This window comes from Castor canadensis, chromosome 12 (assembly GCF_047511655.1).
Source record: "Castor canadensis chromosome 12, mCasCan1.hap1v2, whole genome shotgun sequence".
In the NCBI taxonomy this organism is placed as follows: Eukaryota; Metazoa; Chordata; class Mammalia; order Rodentia; family Castoridae; genus Castor; species Castor canadensis.
The window spans coordinates 103,367,946-103,388,494 of NC_133397.1; the positions used below are offsets into that span (position 1 = coordinate 103,367,946).

Genomic DNA, 20,549 nt, shown 5'->3' on the forward strand with positions numbered 1-20,549 from the left:
TTCTCTTGATGCTTTGTCTTGAATTCACTTTTGTTTAAAGTTAACACTTGCCAATCCTGATCTCTTGTTGTTAGCACTGGCATATTTTTTCCATATATTATGTTTTTTGTTGTTGGGTTCTAGTTATCATGCATTATGGTCAGATAGAATGCATGGGATTATTTCTATTTTCTTATATTTGCTGAGGCTTCCTTTTTGCCCTAAGATATGATCAATTTTGGAGAAGGTTCCATGGGCTGCTGAGGAGAATATATATTGTGCAGAAGTTGGATGAAATATTCTGTAGACAATGGCTATGTCCATTTGATCTATGATGTGATTTAGATCTAGGATTTCTTTTTTGATTTTTTGTTTGGATGACCTATCTATTGGTGATAGGGCGGTATTAAAGTCTCCCACTACCACTGTGTTGGAGTTTATACATGTTTTTAGGTCCTTCAGAGTATGTTTGATGAAATTGGGTGCATTGACGTTGGGTGCCAATAGGTTGATAATTGTTATTTCCTTTTGGTGTATATTTCCCCTTATATTAGTATGAAATGTCCTTCTTTATTTCATTTGATCAATATAGGTTTGAAGTCTACTTTATCTGAGAATAAGTATTGCTACTCCTGCCTGTTTTGGGGGGCCACTCTCTTGGTAAATCTTTTCCCAGCCTGTTTCTGTTGATGAGATGAGCTCCTGTAAGCAACAGATTGTTGGATCTTCCTTTTTAATCGAGTTTGTCAAATGGGATCTTTCAATGGGGGAATAAAGTCCATTAACATTCAGTGTCAGTATTGATAGGTATGTGGTGATTTCTGTCATTTAGTTGTCTTTGTTGTTTGAAGTTTTGATTATGTGCATCTAAATCAATGTTACTCTCTACTTTCTTCACTTTTCTTCCTGTGGTTTGGTACTGCCTGTGTTTTCTTCATTTTGTACGCTTTCATTTTCTCTATGCAGGATTTTTTTTTCATTTTTCTTTTATTATTCATATGTGCATCAAGGCTTGGTTCATTTCTCCCCCCTGCCCCCACCCCCTCCCTTACCACCCACTCTGCCCCCTCCCTCTCTCCCCCCTCAATACCCAGCAGAAACTATTTTGCCCTTATTTCTAATTTTGTTGTAGAGAGAGTATAAGCAATAATAGGAAGGAACAAGTGTTTTTGCTGGTTGAGATAAGGATAACTATACAGGGCATTGACTCACATTGATTTCCTGTGCGTGGGTGTTACCTTCTAGGTTAATTCTTTTTGATCTAACCTTTTCTCTAGTACCTGTTCCCCTTTTCCTATTGGCCTCAGTTGCTTTAAGGTATCTGCTTTAGTTTCTCTGCGTTAAGGGCAACAAATGCTAGCTAGTTTTTTAGGTGTCTTACCTATCCTCACCCCTTCCTTGTGTGCTCTCGCTTTTATCATGTGCTCATAGTCCAATCCCCTTGTTGTGTTTGCCCTTGATCTAATGTCCACATATGAGGGAGAACATATGAGTTTTGGTCTTTTGGGCCAGGCTAACCTCACTCAGAATGACGTTCTCCAATTCCATCCATTTACCAGCGAATGATAACATTTTGTTCTTCTTCATGGCTGCATAGAATTCCATTGTGTATAGATACCACAATTTCTTAATCCATTCGTCAGTGGTGGGGCATCTTGGCTGTTTCCATAACTTGGCTATTGTGAATAGTGCTGCAATAAACATGGATGTGCAGGTGCCTTTGGAGTAACCTGTGTCACAGTCTTTTGGGTATATCCCCAAGAGTGGTATTGCTGGATCAAATGGTAGATTGATGTCCAGCTTTTTAAGTAGCCTCCAAATTTTTTTCCAGAGTGGTTGTACTAGTTTACATTCCCACCAACAGTGTAAGAGGGTTCCTTTTTCCCCGCACCCTCGCCAACACCTGTTGTTGGTGGTGTTGCTGATGATGGCTATTCTAACAGGGGTGAGGTGGAATCTTAGCGTGGTTTTAATTTGAGTTTCCTTTATTGCTAGAGATGGTGAGCATTTTTTCATGTGCTTTCTGGCCATTTGAATTTCTTCTTTTGAGAAAGTTCTGTTTAGTTCACGTGCCCATTTCTTTATTGGTTCATTAGTTTGGGGAGAGTTTTGTTTTTTAAGTTCCCTATATATTCTGGTTATCAGTCCTTTGTCTGTTGTATAGTTGGCAAATATTTTCTCCCACTCTGTGGGTGTTCTCTTCAGTTTAGAGACCATTTCTTTTGATGAACAGAATCTTTTTAGTTTTATGAGGCCCATTTATCTATGCTATCTCTTAGTTGCTGTGCTGCTGGGGTTTCATTGAGAAAGTTCTTACCTATACCTACTAACTCCAGAGTATTTCCTACTCTTTCTTGTATCAACTTAAGAGTTTGGGGTCTGATATTAAGATCCTTGATCCATTTTGAGTTAATCTTGGTATAGGGTGATATACATGGATCTAGTTTCAGTTTTTTGCAGACTGCTAACCAGTTTTCCCAGCAGTTTTTGTTGAAGAGGCTGCTATTTCTCCATCGTATATTTTTAGCTCCTTTGTCAAAGATAAGTTGGTTATAGTTGTGTGGCTTCATATCTGGGTCCTCTATTCTGTTCCACTGGTCTTCATGTCTGTTTTTGTGCCAGTACCATGCTGTTTTTATCGTTATTGCTTTGTAATATAGTTTGAAGTTAGGTATTGTGATACCTCCTGCATTGTTCTTTTGACTGAGTATTGCCTTGGCTATTCGTGGCCTCTTGTGTTTCCATATAAATTTAACAGTAGATTTTTCAATCTCTTTAATGAATGTCATTGGAATTTTCATGGGAATTGCATTAAACATGTGGATTACTTTTGGGAGTATCGACATTTTTACTATGTTGATTCAACCAATCCATGAGCATGGGAGATCTCTCCACTTTCTATAGTCTTCCTCAATCTCTTTCTTCAGAAGTGTATAGTTTTCCTTGTAGAGGTCTTTCACATCTTTTGTTAGGTTTACACCTAGGTATTTGATTTTGTTTGAGGCTATTGTAAATGGAATTGTTTTCATACATTCTTTATCAGTTTTCTATGCAGGAATTTTTGAAGACTCTTTTGTAGTGGTGGGTTGGAGGTCATATATATTGTTTTAGCTTCTGCTTATCATGGAAGACTTTTATTGCTCCATCTATATTGAATGATAGTTTGCTGGGTAGAGTATCCTAGGGTTGAAGTTATTTTCATTCAGTGCCTGGAATACCTCACTCCATGATCTTCTTGCTTTTAAGTTTTCCACTGAGAAATCTGCTGTGATTTTGATTGGTTTACCTTTGTATGTTACTTGTTTTTTCTCTCTTAGAGCCTTCAATAGTCTTTCTCTATTCTCTGTGCTTGTTGTTTTAATGATAATATGTCATGGAGTAGTTCTCTTTTGATCATGTCTATTTGATGTCCTGGAGGCTTTCTGTACCTGAATGGGCATAGTTTTCTCTAGATTTGGGAAATTTTCTGTTATTATTTTGTTAAATACATTGTGAATTCCTTTTGCTTGCACCTCTTCTCTTCTTCAATACCCATGATTCTCAGGTTTTTTTTTTTTCATGAATCAGTGGAGTTCTTGAAAATTCCTTTCACAGGTTTTGAGTTGTTTGAGTAATAGTTCTTCAGTTTTTCCTTTAATTACCATTTCATCTTCAAGTTCTAAGATTCTGTCTTCTGCCTGTTCTAGTCTGCTGGAGTGGCCTTCCATTGTGTTTTGTATTTCTGTTTCATTCTTTTTCTGAGATTTTCCATATCATGGGTCACTTCCTCTTTAATATTGTTAATTTTCATCCTTAATTCATTTATCTCTTTATTTATGGTTTTCTCTGTCGCAGTTTGGTATTTATTTATGGCTTCTATGAGTTCACTTATTTCTTTTTTGTGTCTTCTCATATTCTTTATTTTTATTGTCTTGGAACTTCTTGGGTGCTTCCTGTATGTTTTAGGTGACCTTGTCTAGTCACCTAGATTTATTATTTTAGTGCTTTTATGTTCTTTAGGAGAACATTGTCTAATTTTCTCATATTTATGTACCTAATTTGAGACAGAAGCGTCAGATATATCAAGTGTATGTACAACTTTTATGGGGTAAAAGCATGTTTTGTTTGGGTATGTTCACAATAGTAGAACATGGCCAAACAAAATGCAGAGGTGGTTGGTGGCAGCAACTGTGTAGTTGAGCTTGCAGTAGGAACTACTGTATTCCTCTTTGATGTTCCTGTGCTAGTGCCTACCTGGGTCTGGGACCTTGAAGAAAGCTAGGAAAACTAGCTCATGGCTCTGCAAATGTGCCCAAATGGAGGTGTTCAAGACAACCTCAGCATATGTCTGTGGGAAGGGCTGCAGTTAGGAGCCATGGTGTTCCCTCCCCAGCTTCTCAGTACCAGAGGCCTTAGCCCAGTACAGACTGTAGGGGTGACAGGAACTGTGTGGGCACCATCTTTCAGTCCTGGCACAGCTTGCCACACCTTATTCTAAGAGGGCAAGTATCCTGATCTTCTGGTTCTAGGGATCCGTGCCCTCTGATCACCTCCATATGGCAACACCTGTCCTCTATAGTTAAGAGGACCCTACAGGCTTATGTCACAATCACTCTTCTGGGTCAACTGAGTTCATGAGGTGGCAACCCACCAAGCCAGTGAAGTAGAGTCTTTGGAGTCCCAGAGATGGGACTATAGAGGGATTTCTGAACCCTATATCAGTCCAAATTCAAACAGTTGTTTATTTTTCAAGATGGCACCCTGGGGGCACACTAGGGGATGATATAAGATCCTTTTCTGAAGCAAGTCTCCTATGCAGAGTACAGGTGACTTCTCTAAGGGGGCTGAAATCCTGTGAATATTCTAAAATTTTCTGAGACCTAGGATTACCAGCATCTGCACTGATAGAGTTTGCTGGGATTCTCTCTTTCATCCTTACTCCCACAATATGGAGACTCTCACACTCCTGCCTATGAAGCCAGAGAGGCAGATGGTAGGGCATTTTCTTTCTCTTACTATCTATTGTCCCAGGCCTCTGAATCTTACAAGGTTTGACTCTCTCTTGATTTCCGGTACCTCCCATGATCACTGACCTCAAAATGCAGTATACACCTTTTGCTGTTTTTCATCCTTGTAGAGAAGAGGGGTGAGTGCTAGATATCTCTATTCAGCCATCTTTTATCCCGTTCCCAATGTGGTTATAATAAGAGTTGAGATAAAGTGTCATAAACCCAGTAGTCATTGATAGCTCAAAGAGATTATACTTTCATGGGAATGTAGTAAATGCCTTTTTGTGGATTCTTAAAGAGTAGCTTAAAGAGTGGGGTAGAAAGTAGGTAAGGGGTAGAGGAACTGGAAGGCACCAGCACAGCAAAGGCCCAAGTGAGAAACTCAGACGTTTCTGAGAAATTTGTAAGAAGGCAGATTATGGTGGAAGGTGAGTGATGCCAGAGCAAGTTTATACTTCAGTCATAAGGTAGCAAAACATAGAAAACACATGACCTAGAGACTATTTAGGGCTCTAAAATGACTCACTGAAGCTACTTTTGAAGAAGGATAATTAATTTAGCTAACATTGGGCAAGAAAAGAAAAGAAGTTGTAAGTTTGTACAAGGAAAAGGAATGTTTATCAAACAAAATATGAGATTACTCATTTAAGAAAATTTCAATAGACAAGTTCCTCGCTATCTCAATAATATTGGTGTTTAGGATGCAAACTACTCCACAAAAGCTCACCAGTGAATAAAATCTTGTACTATCCTTTTGACCACAGTCTCAGTGGAGAACTAAACAGCATCAAGGTATGTGAAGAAGTAAAACAAGTCCTTGGGAATAGAATACCTCTTTAATGATAAGAGTAAGGGATTGCAATATAGGAAAGGTTTCCAGAGATGTAGTAATATTTTTGACACTTGAGTGTTAAGAGCTGAGCAGGCAAGACAGTGGCTACCACTGAGAGCTGGCTCTATAGATTTCCTGATCTGCTTAGGCTAGCTAACTAGAAGACAGAGGTGCATGGCTCAGGGGCTTTCTGATTGTTAACTGGTAGAACACACTTCTGAGTGTGTCTGCAAGGGTGTTTCCAAGGAAGATTGGCATATAGGTCAGCAAACTGAGTGGGGAAGACCACCTTGAATGTGGATAGCACCATCCAATAATCTGGGGCCAGGATGAAACAAAAATTGCAAGGGGGTAATATGTTTTCTCTGTCTGCTTTTACTTCTCAAGTGGGTGTATTGTCTGTTGCTACTGCACTTGGACACCTGAATCCATTTTTCTGTTTTAGACTCAGACAGTGACCCTGAAGTAGGAGAGGAACTTTTGGGCCTTCAGCCTCAGGCTGGGGTTGCCTCATTCCAAGGCTTCTGGTGTTGAAGACCAGGCATGAACCCTGGACTAGGATATAATGGAGTTTGCACAGCCTCTCCATGGTAGAAGTTTGCACAACCTCTTCTACCATATTTTTCACAGTACCTGGTGTCTTGATCTTTGTTCTCACATCTCCTTGAAGAATACAACCTGCTGTATCCACATACCATCCCCCTGATGCAAAACTAGATAAAGTACCAGAACTATTAGGAGACTCTCTGATGCCAGATTGATCAATACCTTAGATATGGTGTCCTGTGTGCCTTGATGATTCCAGAACTGATGTGTTGTAATTAAGCTTCATTAGTCTTAGGAAAATTGGCCCACAAAACCTCATTCCTTTCACCTTGCATCAAGAATTGTTAAAGCTTGATTTTTACCTGAGTCTTTTCCTTGTTTATTCAAATATTCAAAAAAAAACACTCTGGCTCAGGTAGGCGCTCATGTTTCCCATCAGGAATGTATAACCCTCCTGATCCCAGCCTTCTGTTTTAAGTTTTATGTCTATATGTCTGTGTGTGTCTTATTTCTCATTCCCCACTGCTCTTAGGTTCACACAGCACACCCACTCAGGTCACGGGCAAATAACACCCAACATTGGGACCTGACTACAGGAGAACTCATTGGATAAAGCAAGGAAATGCCCTCTGAAGGATGTGTCCACAAGCCAAATAAGGTAAGAAGAGAGCACAATTCTGAATATATTCGGGAGTAATAAATCTGGGACAAACTGGATCTAACGAAAGAGATCACTCTGTGCGTATGTTTAAAACTAAAGGCAAATCTAAAGTCTTCAGTGTCTAAGAGTGCACTCAAAATTAATGTAATTGTTTTGTGTTTCATTATGTAAATTTTGTGTATATTGATGTATTTGTTTTGTGTTTCATTGTGTGTGTTTTTTGTATGTCTATTGTATAATTAACTTATTAGAGGCAAAAATCTAATAGCTATGGCAACAGTCTTATTAAAAACTGAGACTAACTCAAAACACTATTCCTAAAATTGATTCTTGCCTCAGCTGTTAAGCTACCCAAAGTGAGTCCTAAAATAACAGAATGGGACACTTTTCAATATGCTCCTTAAAAAATTTTAAAAAATAAGTAATCAATGTACTTGTGGTTACTTAGTTAATTTTCACATGTTCTTGAGCTCTTGAATCTATGTGTGCTTTAATACACATTTATGGCATGCCTAATTTAAAACCTTTTTTACATACAGGTATATGTAAACATCTTTAGGAGGATTTTTATTATATAATTATTGTAAAGAAATACAATAACTTCTGTTCTCTTCTGACCCTCACCTCTTCTGCTGCTACTTTAAGAAAAAACAGTTTTTTAAAGGCTATGTTAATCAGGTCTAACTAATTACAGGCATTATTTTATGGACAGTAACCTTAATCTGTTTCATTTTGTCATAGATGTAGTTTACATTCAATTCTTTTATAATTATATCTATTAACAAAAGGTGTCTTTAAAAATAATGCTAATTGAAAAAACAATTTTTTTAAATTTAAAATTCAATGTATGCACATGTGAATAAATGAATAATTTTAAAAAGAAAAAAGTTATTTTAAAATACAAGTTACAAAGTGAACAAGCAGAAAGGATATAGATAGGTATTGAGTGTATATTTTGGGAAAAAGTTAAAGGAAAAAAGGAATGTTTGTAGATGAGAAAGGATTTTGTAAAGAAGGGTTTGTCCTAAATATCGTTTCAAATATGGAGAGGAGGGATAAGGAGAAACCATCAGAGAATTCAGAATGTTGTATGAAGGTCTGAGTAAGTTTTAAAAGTGTATAACAAAAACTTCAGTGTGTAGAGTCACCTGAAAGAATTATTTTAGGGTCATGTCAAACTAAATTCTAATTCTCCATGTCCATAAAATAACAAGGCTATCTTAATATTATTCTACTCTGAGTAACATCTGCAGAAAACTGTTATTTGGATAGATTTTTATCAAAGTAATTATTTGTGTTTTCTGTTGATCTTGTCAAGCTTTAAGTACTACTAAATCAAAATTCATTTACATATTTGCTCATGTAAAGGTCTCTTAAATGACCACCTTTAACTGTATTCTGTGTCTATATTTTATCTAAATATGGTACAAATATTTTCAAAGTTAAATGTGTCAGTTTATGTAAAATAATGAGCTAAAGCTCTATTTTATCTGAAAGTGTTACATTTAACTGACCAGCTAAAGTTGTTTATCCAAATGCATTGCATCTAAACCTTTGACATATAAAATGCTTAATGAAACTTTTGACAATGTGTGCTGTTTATAATCAGTAACATTAAAAAAAAAACCTTGTCATTTGAGCAATCCTGCTACTTAAAACCTGGCCTATATTAGTTTTAGTCAAATAAGTGTTACTGTATATGTATAAAATGTAATTGTACATCAAAAAATAAGGCTATTTGGTATCACAGGCATTGTCCCCAACTTAAAGAGATCTAAAGTTAATGATGCTAGATTTTACAAGTTTGTTCATGTGTTCCTAATTGTACCAAGGGACATTAGTACTGGTGTTTTAATACTACCAGTCATACTTATTTTCCTAAAAATACAGTATGCAATGAAAATAACTAAATGTCTAACAATTCCCAAACTACCATGGCTGTTCTAAGTCTTTTCATTCTCAGTCTGGGTCCTTCTTCAGAGCATTTGCGATTACCAAGTAACTATTTTCAAATGAATTTGGCCTTCTAAATATTGTTGGATCTTTTCAAAACCTTTAACTGTTATCTATTGACATTCTACAGCATTTTTAAGTTGTCAGGACATCATCTATAGTCCTGACAGAACTAAAAATGGATGACAGGTAAGTCCACTTCTTCTAAACTTTTTTTGTTGCTTATAATTTGGCCAAATGGGTCTTACTGTAGCTCCAGATAAGGTACAAAAACTATCTCCCTTTTCATATTTGGGACAGCTTATTAAGGGACAGACTATCAGCCCCACAAAAATAAAAATCCATAAAGATAATTTAAAAATGTAAATGATTTTCAAAAATTATTAGGTGGTATAAATTGGCTATGCCCTGCCTTAAAATAGACCACCCATGAACTGTCTCCTGTCTTTAAAATTTCACAGGAAGACACTCAACAATCATCTCCTAGATATCTTACACCAGAGAGTCACATGGCCCTGGCTAAGGTTGAACAAGCTGTTCATAATTCTCAGAGAACTTGTGTTGATTATTCTCAACCAATACAGCTTCTTATTTTACCTACTACAAGTCTACCCACAAGAGTTCTTTAGCAGACTCAGGGAGTACTAGAGTGGTTACATTTAACGCATTCCCTTGCTAGAGTAATCACCCCTTGCCATAATATGGTAGCAAAATTAATAGCCATGGGCCATTTTCACACTGTACAAGTGCTAGGACTATAACCATCCCTTATTATTGTCCCATTTACCAAGAAACAACTGGCTTGGTTATGGCATACTGACACCATGTGGCAAAATGCATTGGCAAACTTTACAGGACAGCTTGGAGAACATTTGCCTTCCTCTAAACTTCTTAATGTTGCTTCTCAACATGCTTTTATATTTCCTCACAATATCTGAAAGAATCCCATGCCTCAGGCTCTTGTGATTTTTACTGATGCTTCAGGTTCTGGAAATGCTGCTTACTTTTCCTCTAAGGACAAAAGGTTGTACAAACAGGTTTTTCTATGGCTCAGCATGCTGAGCTTCAGGCAATTATATTGGCTGTCAGGATTTTGTTCATGTTCCTTTTAATTTGTATACAAATAGTGCATGTTCATGGTGTACTTATGACTATTGAAACTGTTTATATAGGACCTGCTAATGATGAACAGCTTTTTCATCTTTTCCATGAGTTAAGGGCTTTATTACAACAACACAAACATCCCTATTTTGAGGGCCATCTCTGGTCCCACTCTGGCTTTCCTGGGCCATTGTTAGAAGGCAATTAGCAGGCTGATGCTTTGGTTTTCTCCATTAATTTTATATGTGGACACCTCATCACCATTAAACCAAGCCATTCAAATTAAGTCTCAGTTCCACCAAAACTCCAGAGCTCTTCATAAACATTTTCATATCACCCAAGAACAATCTCGCCAAATTGTTAAATCATGTTCAAAATGTGCTCCTCAGTTACCGATGCCCATTGAGGGAATTAACCCTCATAGTCTTTATCCTCTAACATTATGGCAGATGGATGTTACTCATATTCCATCTCTTGGATGACAGCATTATGTCCATGTTATTATTGAGACTTACTCTGGTTTTGTTTTTGTCTCTCCAAGATCAGGAGAAGCAACATGCCATGTCATAGGTCACCGTTTGGCCACCTTTGCTGTAATGGGCAAGCTGCTCCATATTAAAACTGATAATTGTCCAGGCTATACATCTACTGCTTCAAGGCTTTTTGTTCCTCTGCAAAATTCTTCATACCTCAGGCATCCCCTACAATCCCCAAGGCCAAGCTATAGTAGAATGAGCTTACCAAACTTTAAAAGCTCAATTACAAAGACAAGAAGGGGAACACAGCTCCCTGGCCACTCAAATTAACAAAGCTGTTTTTTACTTCAGTTTTTTAAAATTGCTCTGTATCTGACCTTACTCCAGCTGAAAAACATTAGGAACATCACAAAAAGCAACATTTGCCACAGGTACTGTGGAAAGATGTAATGACTGGGGCCTGGCAAGGCCCTAGCCTGGTCTTGTTATGGGGCCGAGGCCATGCTTGTGTTTTTCCTGAAGGTGCAGAAAGCCCAATTTGTGTACCCTCATGGTTTGTGAAGACACATGGAACACATCAGCCATCAGATGCAGAAGCTCCACCTGATGGAGGAGGAGAGGTGCCCAAGCCCACCAAAGACCAAACCGACGGAGATCCTGTCACTGAAAGCGATAAGAAACCACCCTTACCAGACCTACAAGAGATAACTTCATCACATTGACAAACAAAGTAAAACAACTCGGGGATCTACTCCCCCAAATTCAGGTCAAATAAAATGCTTGGTGGATATGGCCAAGAATGACATTAAGGGGTGGGGCCAGGAAGAAACTCCTCCTGTTCTGCTAGCTATGATTACCATCATTAGTCAACAGGTAAATGCCATAGAAGCCCAGAACTTAGTACATTCGGCTTTTGTGCCTCATCCACCTCTGCTTCATGCAGTTACCTGTAAAAGTCTATCTAGATCAGTTTTTACTAATGACTCTGAGCTGGTAGGAGGTCACTCCAGTGGACACCTGGTTCCTACTTTCACTAATTATAGTTTTATAGGACAAGCTGTTGCTTTACCCATATGTCTTAGGAATTTGCCTTATTGTCTCCCTCTCACAACTATTTGGAAAAGTGCTCTGTTATTGAATGGTACCAGTTTCTTGATAAAAAAAACTAGAATTTTTTGGTTTTAATGCCAGTGAACCATCTAATTCTACACATTGCCCTCACATTCCTTGCTGTCATGACAAACGCAATCCCTGGTGCTCCCATAAGGGAACCTCATGGGAACAATGTATATTTGCATCTCCAATGGCTATTAATGTTGCAGGCTACAAGCTCTTGTATTGGTCTTATAAGGCACTTCTGAAACTAATATTATGGGTTATTGGACCACCCCTCTGGTGGGACCAGATGGAAGAACCATCCCATCAGATATATGGAAGCTCAGAGTGACTACTGCTTATATCAATCTAACTAGCCATTCAGGCAGCTCTGTTATTAAAGGCTTGCAAGCTTGTGTTCAACATTCTTTTGTTTTATTGGCTGGATCAATTAACATTTCTAAATATAGAACTATTTTTGATATCTCTTGTTCTAATTGTAATTTAACCTCATGTGTGGACAATTACATCAATGGCAGCCTACTAATAGTAAAACAAAGCCCCTATATCTTGGTACTAACAAATTTCACAGGACCATGGTATCATGATAGAGGACTACAGGTAGTCAAAGAAATAAAATCATTATTAGTAAGAGAAAAAAGATTTGTAGGGCTCTTGATAGCAGGCATTGTGGCAGCCAACACTGCTATTGCCAACATGACTACTGCTGCAGTAGCTCTCTCTCAAAGCATTCAAAATGCTCATTATGCTAATACCTTAATGCCAAATGTCAGTTATGCCTTTCAACAAGTTGCTACAGATGAAAAAATTGATATATGCTTAAATTCTCTAGAAGCTGCTTTGCTGGCTATAGGAGATGAAGTTCAAACGCTCAAACACCATCAAGATTTACTGTGCTATGCAGACTTCCAACATATTTCTGTTACTGCAGCACTCTACAGTGCAACAGACTTCCCATGGAAACTCATTAAAGCACATGTCATGGGAGCCTGGAAAAATAACAATGATTCCCTTAATCTACAAGCCTTAAGACAGCAAATTTTATCCATGTAGTGAGCATATGATCAGGTGGCTGCTCCTGCAGATATAGCAAAACTGTATTAGATGAATTACAAGGATTTAACCCTTTTAATACTCTGAAATATTCCTTTTGGTATTTCATTGGCATTGTATTATTAATGATTTGTTGTTTTTCCTTACTTTCAGTCGGAACTCAAAAGATCAAAAGGTGACTCTTCGGATTAAACATAGAAATGCATTGGGAGCTTTTAAGAAACAGAGTAGGAGGAGATGTTGGAGACCAGGCATGAACCCTGGACTGGTATATGATGGAGTTTGCATAGCCTCTCCATGGTAGAAATTCACACAGCCTCTTCTACCTGGTGTCTTGACCTTTGTTCTCACATCTCCTTGAAGAATACAACCTGCTGTGTCTCCATACTAGCCCCTGATGCAAAACTAGATAAAGTACCAGAACTGCTAGGAGACTCCCTGATGCCACATTAATCAATACCTTAGATAAGGTGTCCTGTGTGCCTTGATGATTCCAGAACTGATGTATTGTAGCCTTAGGAAAATTAGCCCACCAAACCTCATTCCTTTCACCTTGCATCAAGAATTGTTAAAGCTTGATTTTTACCTGAGTCTTTTCCTTGTACTGAATATTAAAATAAACACTCTGGCTCAGGTAGGTGCTCATGTTTCCCATCAGGAATGTGCAGCCCTCCCCATCCCAGCCTTCTGTTTTATGTCTATATGTCTGTGTGTGTCTTATCTCTCATTCCTCACCACCATTAGTTAGGTTCACACAGCACATCCATACAGGTAGTGGGCATTCTGGCTTCTTGAAGTGAGCTACTACTGACTTCCCTGGCTCTCCAGAATTGTGGAATTGTTCAGCTCCTGTGACTGTGTGAGCCAGTCTAGTTAATCTCCTCCCATTAATACCTATAATCTATTGTCTGTTTCTCTGGAGTATCCTAATATAGATTTGATCCATAGAAAATGCCCACCTGGCTGAAACATGGTAGATAATGTAGGGTATAAATGAGTCCACTCTCTGCCACCAAAACAACTGTATCCTGAAATGGTACCCTATACTCTCTTTTCAGTTTTCTGTTGTGATGCTTCTCTCAGGTGTTCAGAAATATCCCCAATATAAAACCAGAGCCATATGCTCTGGTATTACAACTGAGTAGTTCTTAAAAAAGGATCTACAACTTTTCACAAGGTAAATACAAGTTTGCCTTGCATTTTCTAATACAGCACCTATTTGTACTTTGGCTGCTCCTGAAAAGCACAGCAGCTTACCTCTGTAGTAGGCTAGGTTTCAGGGTTTTGAGTTGTAGGAGAGACTTTGGATGCAAGTAAGAGGTTAACGGTTATTAAGAACCTAAATGCTCCTGCATGCCCATGTTCACTGCAGCACCATTCACAATAACCAGTGTGCAGAATCAACATAGATGTCCATCAACAAATGAATGGATTTAAACAATGAGGTATATATACACTAAAGAACATTATCTTCACCATAAAAAGGGTGGAATCCTGTCATTTGTGGCAACATGGATGGAACTGGAGAAAACTAAATTAAATGAAATAAGACAGGTAGAAAGACAACATCACATGGTTTCCACTCATTGTATAAGAAGAGAGAACAGACATCACTACAGACTAGGGAGAGGAGGAGGAGAAGGAGGAGGAGGGGAACTTTAGATAAGATGGATAATAGGTACCCAAATACAGCTGGGTGGGAGTATTTCTAATACTCTATATATCACAGTAGACTAACAATCATCTATGACAATTAATAATACATTTCTAAATAACTAGAGAACACATATGAATGTCAGTATTTGAGAAGGAAATGATTATCATTGGCTTGGTCATTATGCACTATGTACATAAATTATAATATTGTACTACATAAATTAGTATAAATATTATGTGTTGGGGCAGTGGAAAGAATAGTGGACAGGAGGGAGTTAAAATCAATGCAAGAAGTTTTAGTAGAATAAGGAATCATGAGCTTAAGTCCTATCAGGCCTTCAGCAAAACTGCTGAAGAGTGAAGTTGTGTAGAGGGAGTCAAACAGAACCATAAAACTCAGGCGCTAAAGGAACATTTCATCAGTTCATCTTGGTCCTGGCTCTGACTCCCCAGTGGGTGAGGATTTATAATCAGAGCCTAGGGCTGAGTTGCTGAAGAGGCCTCAGCAGCACTCAGGGTGTTGAGGGCCTTAAAGCATCAGAAACTAGGCAGGCTGAGAATATTTGTCTAAGACAGAGGAGAACAGCCACACAGTCATTCCACCCCCACCTTGGTGACTCTGGTGGCTCTTGGTCCCTGGATCCTCCAACATCATTCATCAGTCTCTGCCAGCTTTGTGCGATTTTCACAACTCCTGCATGTATTGATGGTGAACTGGATTTGGTCAGTAGAGAAAGGAGATACTCCAGTTTCTCTGAAGTCACACTTGATGGGCCTCTAGGCCAATGGGATTTTTTAGATCTGATGCTGAGCAGTACAAAAAGAAGGGCAAGAGAAGCTCCACTTGTCCTGATCAAGAATCTTGCTTCACGCTGGTAGAGTGGCTCAAGTGGTAGAATGTCTGCCTAACAAGCATGAGGCCCTGAGTTCAAAACCCAGTGTTACCAGTAAGAAAAAATAAAAATTTCACTTCTTCAAATTCATGAGTTGATGAAAGACTACCTTTCCCTAGAGCTGTCCAGTTCTACCTCTCACATATCCTTAATCTAAATGGCCTCTGTGGCCCTCTGTAAAGAAACCAAGACAGATTTCTCGAGGGGAATAAAACTACATGTAGAGGAAAGAAAGCAATGAAACTATTAGGGATAGAAAATAAATTATTATACAAATAGTCATGCAAACTGAGGTAAAAGGATTTTCCCAAAAAAGTAGAGAATACCTATATGACAAGTATCAGATCAGAGTAATACATCCAGAAGAACAAATTAGAATTCAGAAAACTTTCTGCCCCAGAGATCCACTAGGTCCAGATTTGGTCTTGAAATGCTATACAACATGGGCAAGTGTCTTACTAGCTGGTTGCTAGAGACAAGATCTAACATTGGGCTGATTGTTAAGGCACCACCTATGTTGAGGAACATGAGGACTGTGAATGAAGGACAGAATCCTTGCTTCTAGGAAAGTAATATCTGATAAGGATGGTCAAGAAAGATATTTTACAATGTTAAACTCAACTTTTCCAAAACTGCTAGTTCTCTAGCTTAGCGACATGGAAATAAATATTCTAGGAGTATTTCTTAGTTCTTTTTCTCCATGCTATAAACACTTCTAATATTATTAGGACTTATTACTGCTACTGTTCTGTCTTGTGCTAAAACTCTTCAGATTCTGCTTGAATTATTTGAGCACATAAAACATGACCACTAAGTTTTTACATTCATTTAAGTATCTTTTTTTAAGTAGTACTGGATTTGAACTCAAGGCCTTGTGTTTACTAGAAAAGTGCTACTTGAACTTGTTCTTCAGTTATTGTTCAGAAAGGATCTCACATTTTTGACTGGGACTGGCCTCAGACCACAATCTTCCTACTTATAGTCTCTCCTGTAGGTAGGATCACAGGCATGAGCCACCACACCCAGTTGATTTCATTACTTGAAGAGTATCACTGCTGAACTAACTTCCATAAGGACCTAAGTAAAAATAATGGAATTTCTATATAATTACATATGGGGGGGTCAATTTGGCTTCTTCTAGTGACTTTGGATGTGGTATAATGGATCAGAAATGATTAGTTACACAGCAAATTGAGAAAATATTAGTCTATCTAAAGTAAACCATGACTTAATGGTCAGAACAAATTTCATATTGCTTCTTAAGAATATAGCAAAAAGGGGTTAGAAGTGTAACTCAGTGGCAGAGAGCTTGCCAACATAAGCCAAGCCTATGTTCTATCCGAAGCAATGAAAAAAAAATAAAAAATATCTCAAAATAAATAGTTCATGTGTTTGTTTAAATTAATCATTCATTTTAGTGAACAGAGTGAAGTACTTAGAATTAGGCCTTAGTCCCTATACCTGAAGGATCTCTAGAGAAGTGATGAGGATGTAGATCACACATGTAATACTAGCTACTCAGGAGGCAGAGATCTGGAGGATTGCACTCAAGGCCAGCCCAGACAAACAGTTAGTGAGACCCTATCTCAACAAATAAAAAACTGTGTGTGATGGCTTGTACCTGTTATTCTAGCTACACTGGAAGCATAAATAAGAGGATCACCCTCCAGATCAGCTGGGACAGAAACATGAGACCCTATTCCAAAAAATAATTAAAGCAAAAAAGGCTTGGAGTATGGTTCATGTAGTAGAGCATGGCCTAGCAAGTAAAAATCTCTTTTTACAAACCTCAGTACTGCCAAAAGGAATAAAAAACTAAGTACTTTACCAAAAGACAGTTGTTCAGTTAACTTTCCTCTGCATATATCTTTAAGTCTATCTCTTGGCATTCAGAAATACTCAGGTGGGTTTATCTCCTTAGGTGTGTACATAGATTATATACAAGCTAGAGAGTGCTTCTTAAGTTTTTGTCTCACTGAAGACAGCAGAGTAAACAACATGGCAGGAAAGGATTAGGCCTTGGATTAATTAGCAATATCAGAAAACATAACACATTATTCCTCTAGAATTGGGGAGAACATAATATTAAGACCACAAAAGAATACATGTAGTTTGGGATGCCTCTCACAGACAAATGTTTCTGAATTAAGTCGTTCAGTACAATACCAGTTAAAACCCTTCATGACCCCAGCAGCACAGCAACTAAGAGATATCATAGATAAATGGGACCTCATAAAACTAAAAAGCTTCTGTTATCAAAAGAAATGGTCTCTAAACTGAAGAGAACACCTACAGAGTGGGAGAAAATATTTGTGAGCTACACATCAGACAAAGGACTGATAACCAGAATTTTTAGGGAACTTAAAAACTAAATTCTCCCAAAACTAATGAACCAATAAAGAAATGGGCAAGTGAACTAAACAGAACTTTCTCAAAAGAAGAAATTCAAATGGCCAAAAAACACATGAAAAAATGCTCACCATCTCTAGCAATAAAGGAAATGCAAATTAAAACCACACTAAGATTCCACCTCACCCCTGTTAGAATAGCCATCATTAGCAACACCACCAATAACAGGTGTTGGTGAGGATGAGGGGAAAAAGGAACCCTCTTACACTGTTGGTGGGAATGTAAACTAGTACAACCACTCTGGAAAAAAATTTGGAGGCTACTTAAAAAGCTAGACATCGATCTACCATTTGATCCAGCAATATCACTCTTGGGGATATACCCAAAAGACTGTGACACAGGTTACTCCAGAGGCACCTGCACACCCATGTTTATTGCGGCACTATTCACAATAGCCAAGTTATGGAAACAGCCAAGATGCCCCACCACTGACGAATGGATTAAGAAAATGTGGTATCTATACACAATGGAATTTTATGCAGCCATGAAGAAGAACAAAATGTTATCATTCGCTGGTAAATGGATGGAATTGGAGAACATCATTCTGAGTGAGGTTAGCCTGGCCCAAGAGACCAAAAATCGTATGTTCTCCCTCATATGTGGACATTAGATCAAGGGCAAACACAACAAGGGGATTGGACTATGAGCATATGATAAAAGCGAGAGCACACAAGGGAGGGGTGAGGATAGGTAAGACACCTAAAAAATTAGCTAGCATTTGTTGCTCTTAACACAGAGAAACTAAAGCAGATATCTTAAAAGCAACTGAGGCCAATAGGAAAAGGGGACCAGGAACTAGAGAAAAGGGTAGATCAAAAAGAATTAACCTAGAAGGTAACACACATGCACAGGAAATTAATGTGAGTCAACTCCCTGTATAGCTATCCTTATCTCAACCAGCAAAAACCCTTGTTCCTTTCTATTATTGCTTATACTCTCTCTACAACAAAATTAGAAATAAGGGCAAAATAGTTTCTGCTGGGTATTGAGGGGGTGGGGGGGAGAGGGAGAGGGAGGGGGCAGAGTGGGTGGTAAGGGAGGGGGTGGGGGCATGTGAGAGAAATGACCCAAGCCTTGTATGCACATATGAATAAAAAAAAACCCTTCATGGCATGTCCAATGCATGGAGGATGAACACTTAATATTAAAAAGAAAAGAATAGATCATGATGCCTTCACTCATCAAAAGATGATTGGTGGGTATAAAATACACACAGAAGAAAGTAATTATCAACTGTCCCACATATAGTACACAATTATAATGTCAAAAATATTCTGGGAAAGGACTGTGATAAGGAAAAACTAAGTTATTCTTTTGGTCACAAGGACCCATAGGTTGTGGAATGCAACAAAAATAGAATATGATTGATTGCAGAGTCATAGTCAAGCAAAGAGTCTATAATAAGCCAAACCATTTGACAAACACTGAGACATACTGGGTTTAGAAACAATCCGTGCTTTTTGGCATAGAACTACTGTTATGGTGGACTATGATTCTCTAAGAGATACAATTAATCACATTTCTCAACCCTTCATCTAGTGGTCTGCTTCCTTGTCTTAAAATCATGATCAAAAATATCAAATGAATGGACATGGTCCACAGAGATAATGGATGCAAAACTAATTTGCAAAGGCAAAGAGACTACACAAATGCAAGATGGTAAGGGTATCACCTGTGTGACTTACCGTCACCATGCAAACCTCACCTACCTTGACCTTCCTCACCTCTCTTTGGAAGCTGTATCACATGACTAGAAACAGAAATTCATCTCCTCCAGATGGGAAAGCTCAACTTTCTTCTTCTTTGCTTTTAAAAATATCTTCTTTAGGTTCTCATCTAGGGCTGCCATCCTAATGCCAGACAGGACATTTGTGCAATTATGATGCTGAGCCACAATCAAGGCCAACTAGGAAGAGTAACTGTTAAACAATGGACCTAACACATAACATCCCCACTGTCAACCAAGTGACCACACAGAGGGGACACAGTGCTTTATGAGCCAGTAGAGCTTGGCTCCATCTCTCCTGGATGCTCTGCCTGAACAGCATTGTCCTACTAAATGTATGACTTTGTGCCCTCTCATAATTGGTTCATCTTATTTTGTGGTAACTCTGTATAAGCTTTTCTCCCACTTTTAAAGATATGTTAAAACCAAAGACCAAAACATACACTTTCTAAATACTCTAAAGTATAAAGAATTCAAATATGATTTTAGCCCTTGGAGAAAGTAAGGTGGGTGTGGTAAATAAAACTCCCTGCAGATATTCTAAATGACAGGCAAACTGCAGAAGGGGATAGATTGGTTCTTCTCCTTTGCTTATATGGCTGGCTAGAAAGCACAATCTTTTATGCAGAATTTCATGTAACCCTCAGAGCATCCTGCCTTCTTATTCATTCAGTAAATGTTCTTTGAGATTTTCGTATTAGACAGTACCATGTGGGGCACTACAGATAAAAAGACAAGAGTTCCTGTACATAGAGGATCCTGCTCTCTAGGCCAGGAGACAGGAAGTAGAGGGCAGTGCTCTGGGGGCTGTGATAGTTCTGGCCCTGGGAGACAGGGAAGTGAAGTGGAAGGTATTGCCCAACCTTCCTTTTCATTAAGGGGTAGATTATGTTCTCCCAAAATTCATATGTTGAAGCTCTAACCCTCAGTAACTGAGAGTAGCTGTATTTGAACACTCTGAATAGATTATTCAGTAATAATGAGGTTATTAAGGTAGGCTGTAATCACAGCTGTCTCATGTACTTTTAAGAAGAGGAAATTTGGACACACATTAAGATGGCCATCTACAAGACAAGGGGAGAGGCCTCAGGAGCAACCACACTTGTTGACTGTCTGATCTTTGTCCTGTAGCCTCCAGCACTATCAGAAAACACATTTCT

At 38.4% G+C, this 20,549-nt stretch overlaps 1 pseudogene; it reads right to left on the reverse strand.

The window, feature by feature from the left end:
* Positions 1-19,357, reverse strand: part of LOC109680216 (olfactory receptor 5V1-like) — a 45,680-nt pseudogene extending 26,323 nt beyond the window's left edge.
* Between the last annotated feature and the right edge of the window lie 1,192 nt (positions 19,358-20,549).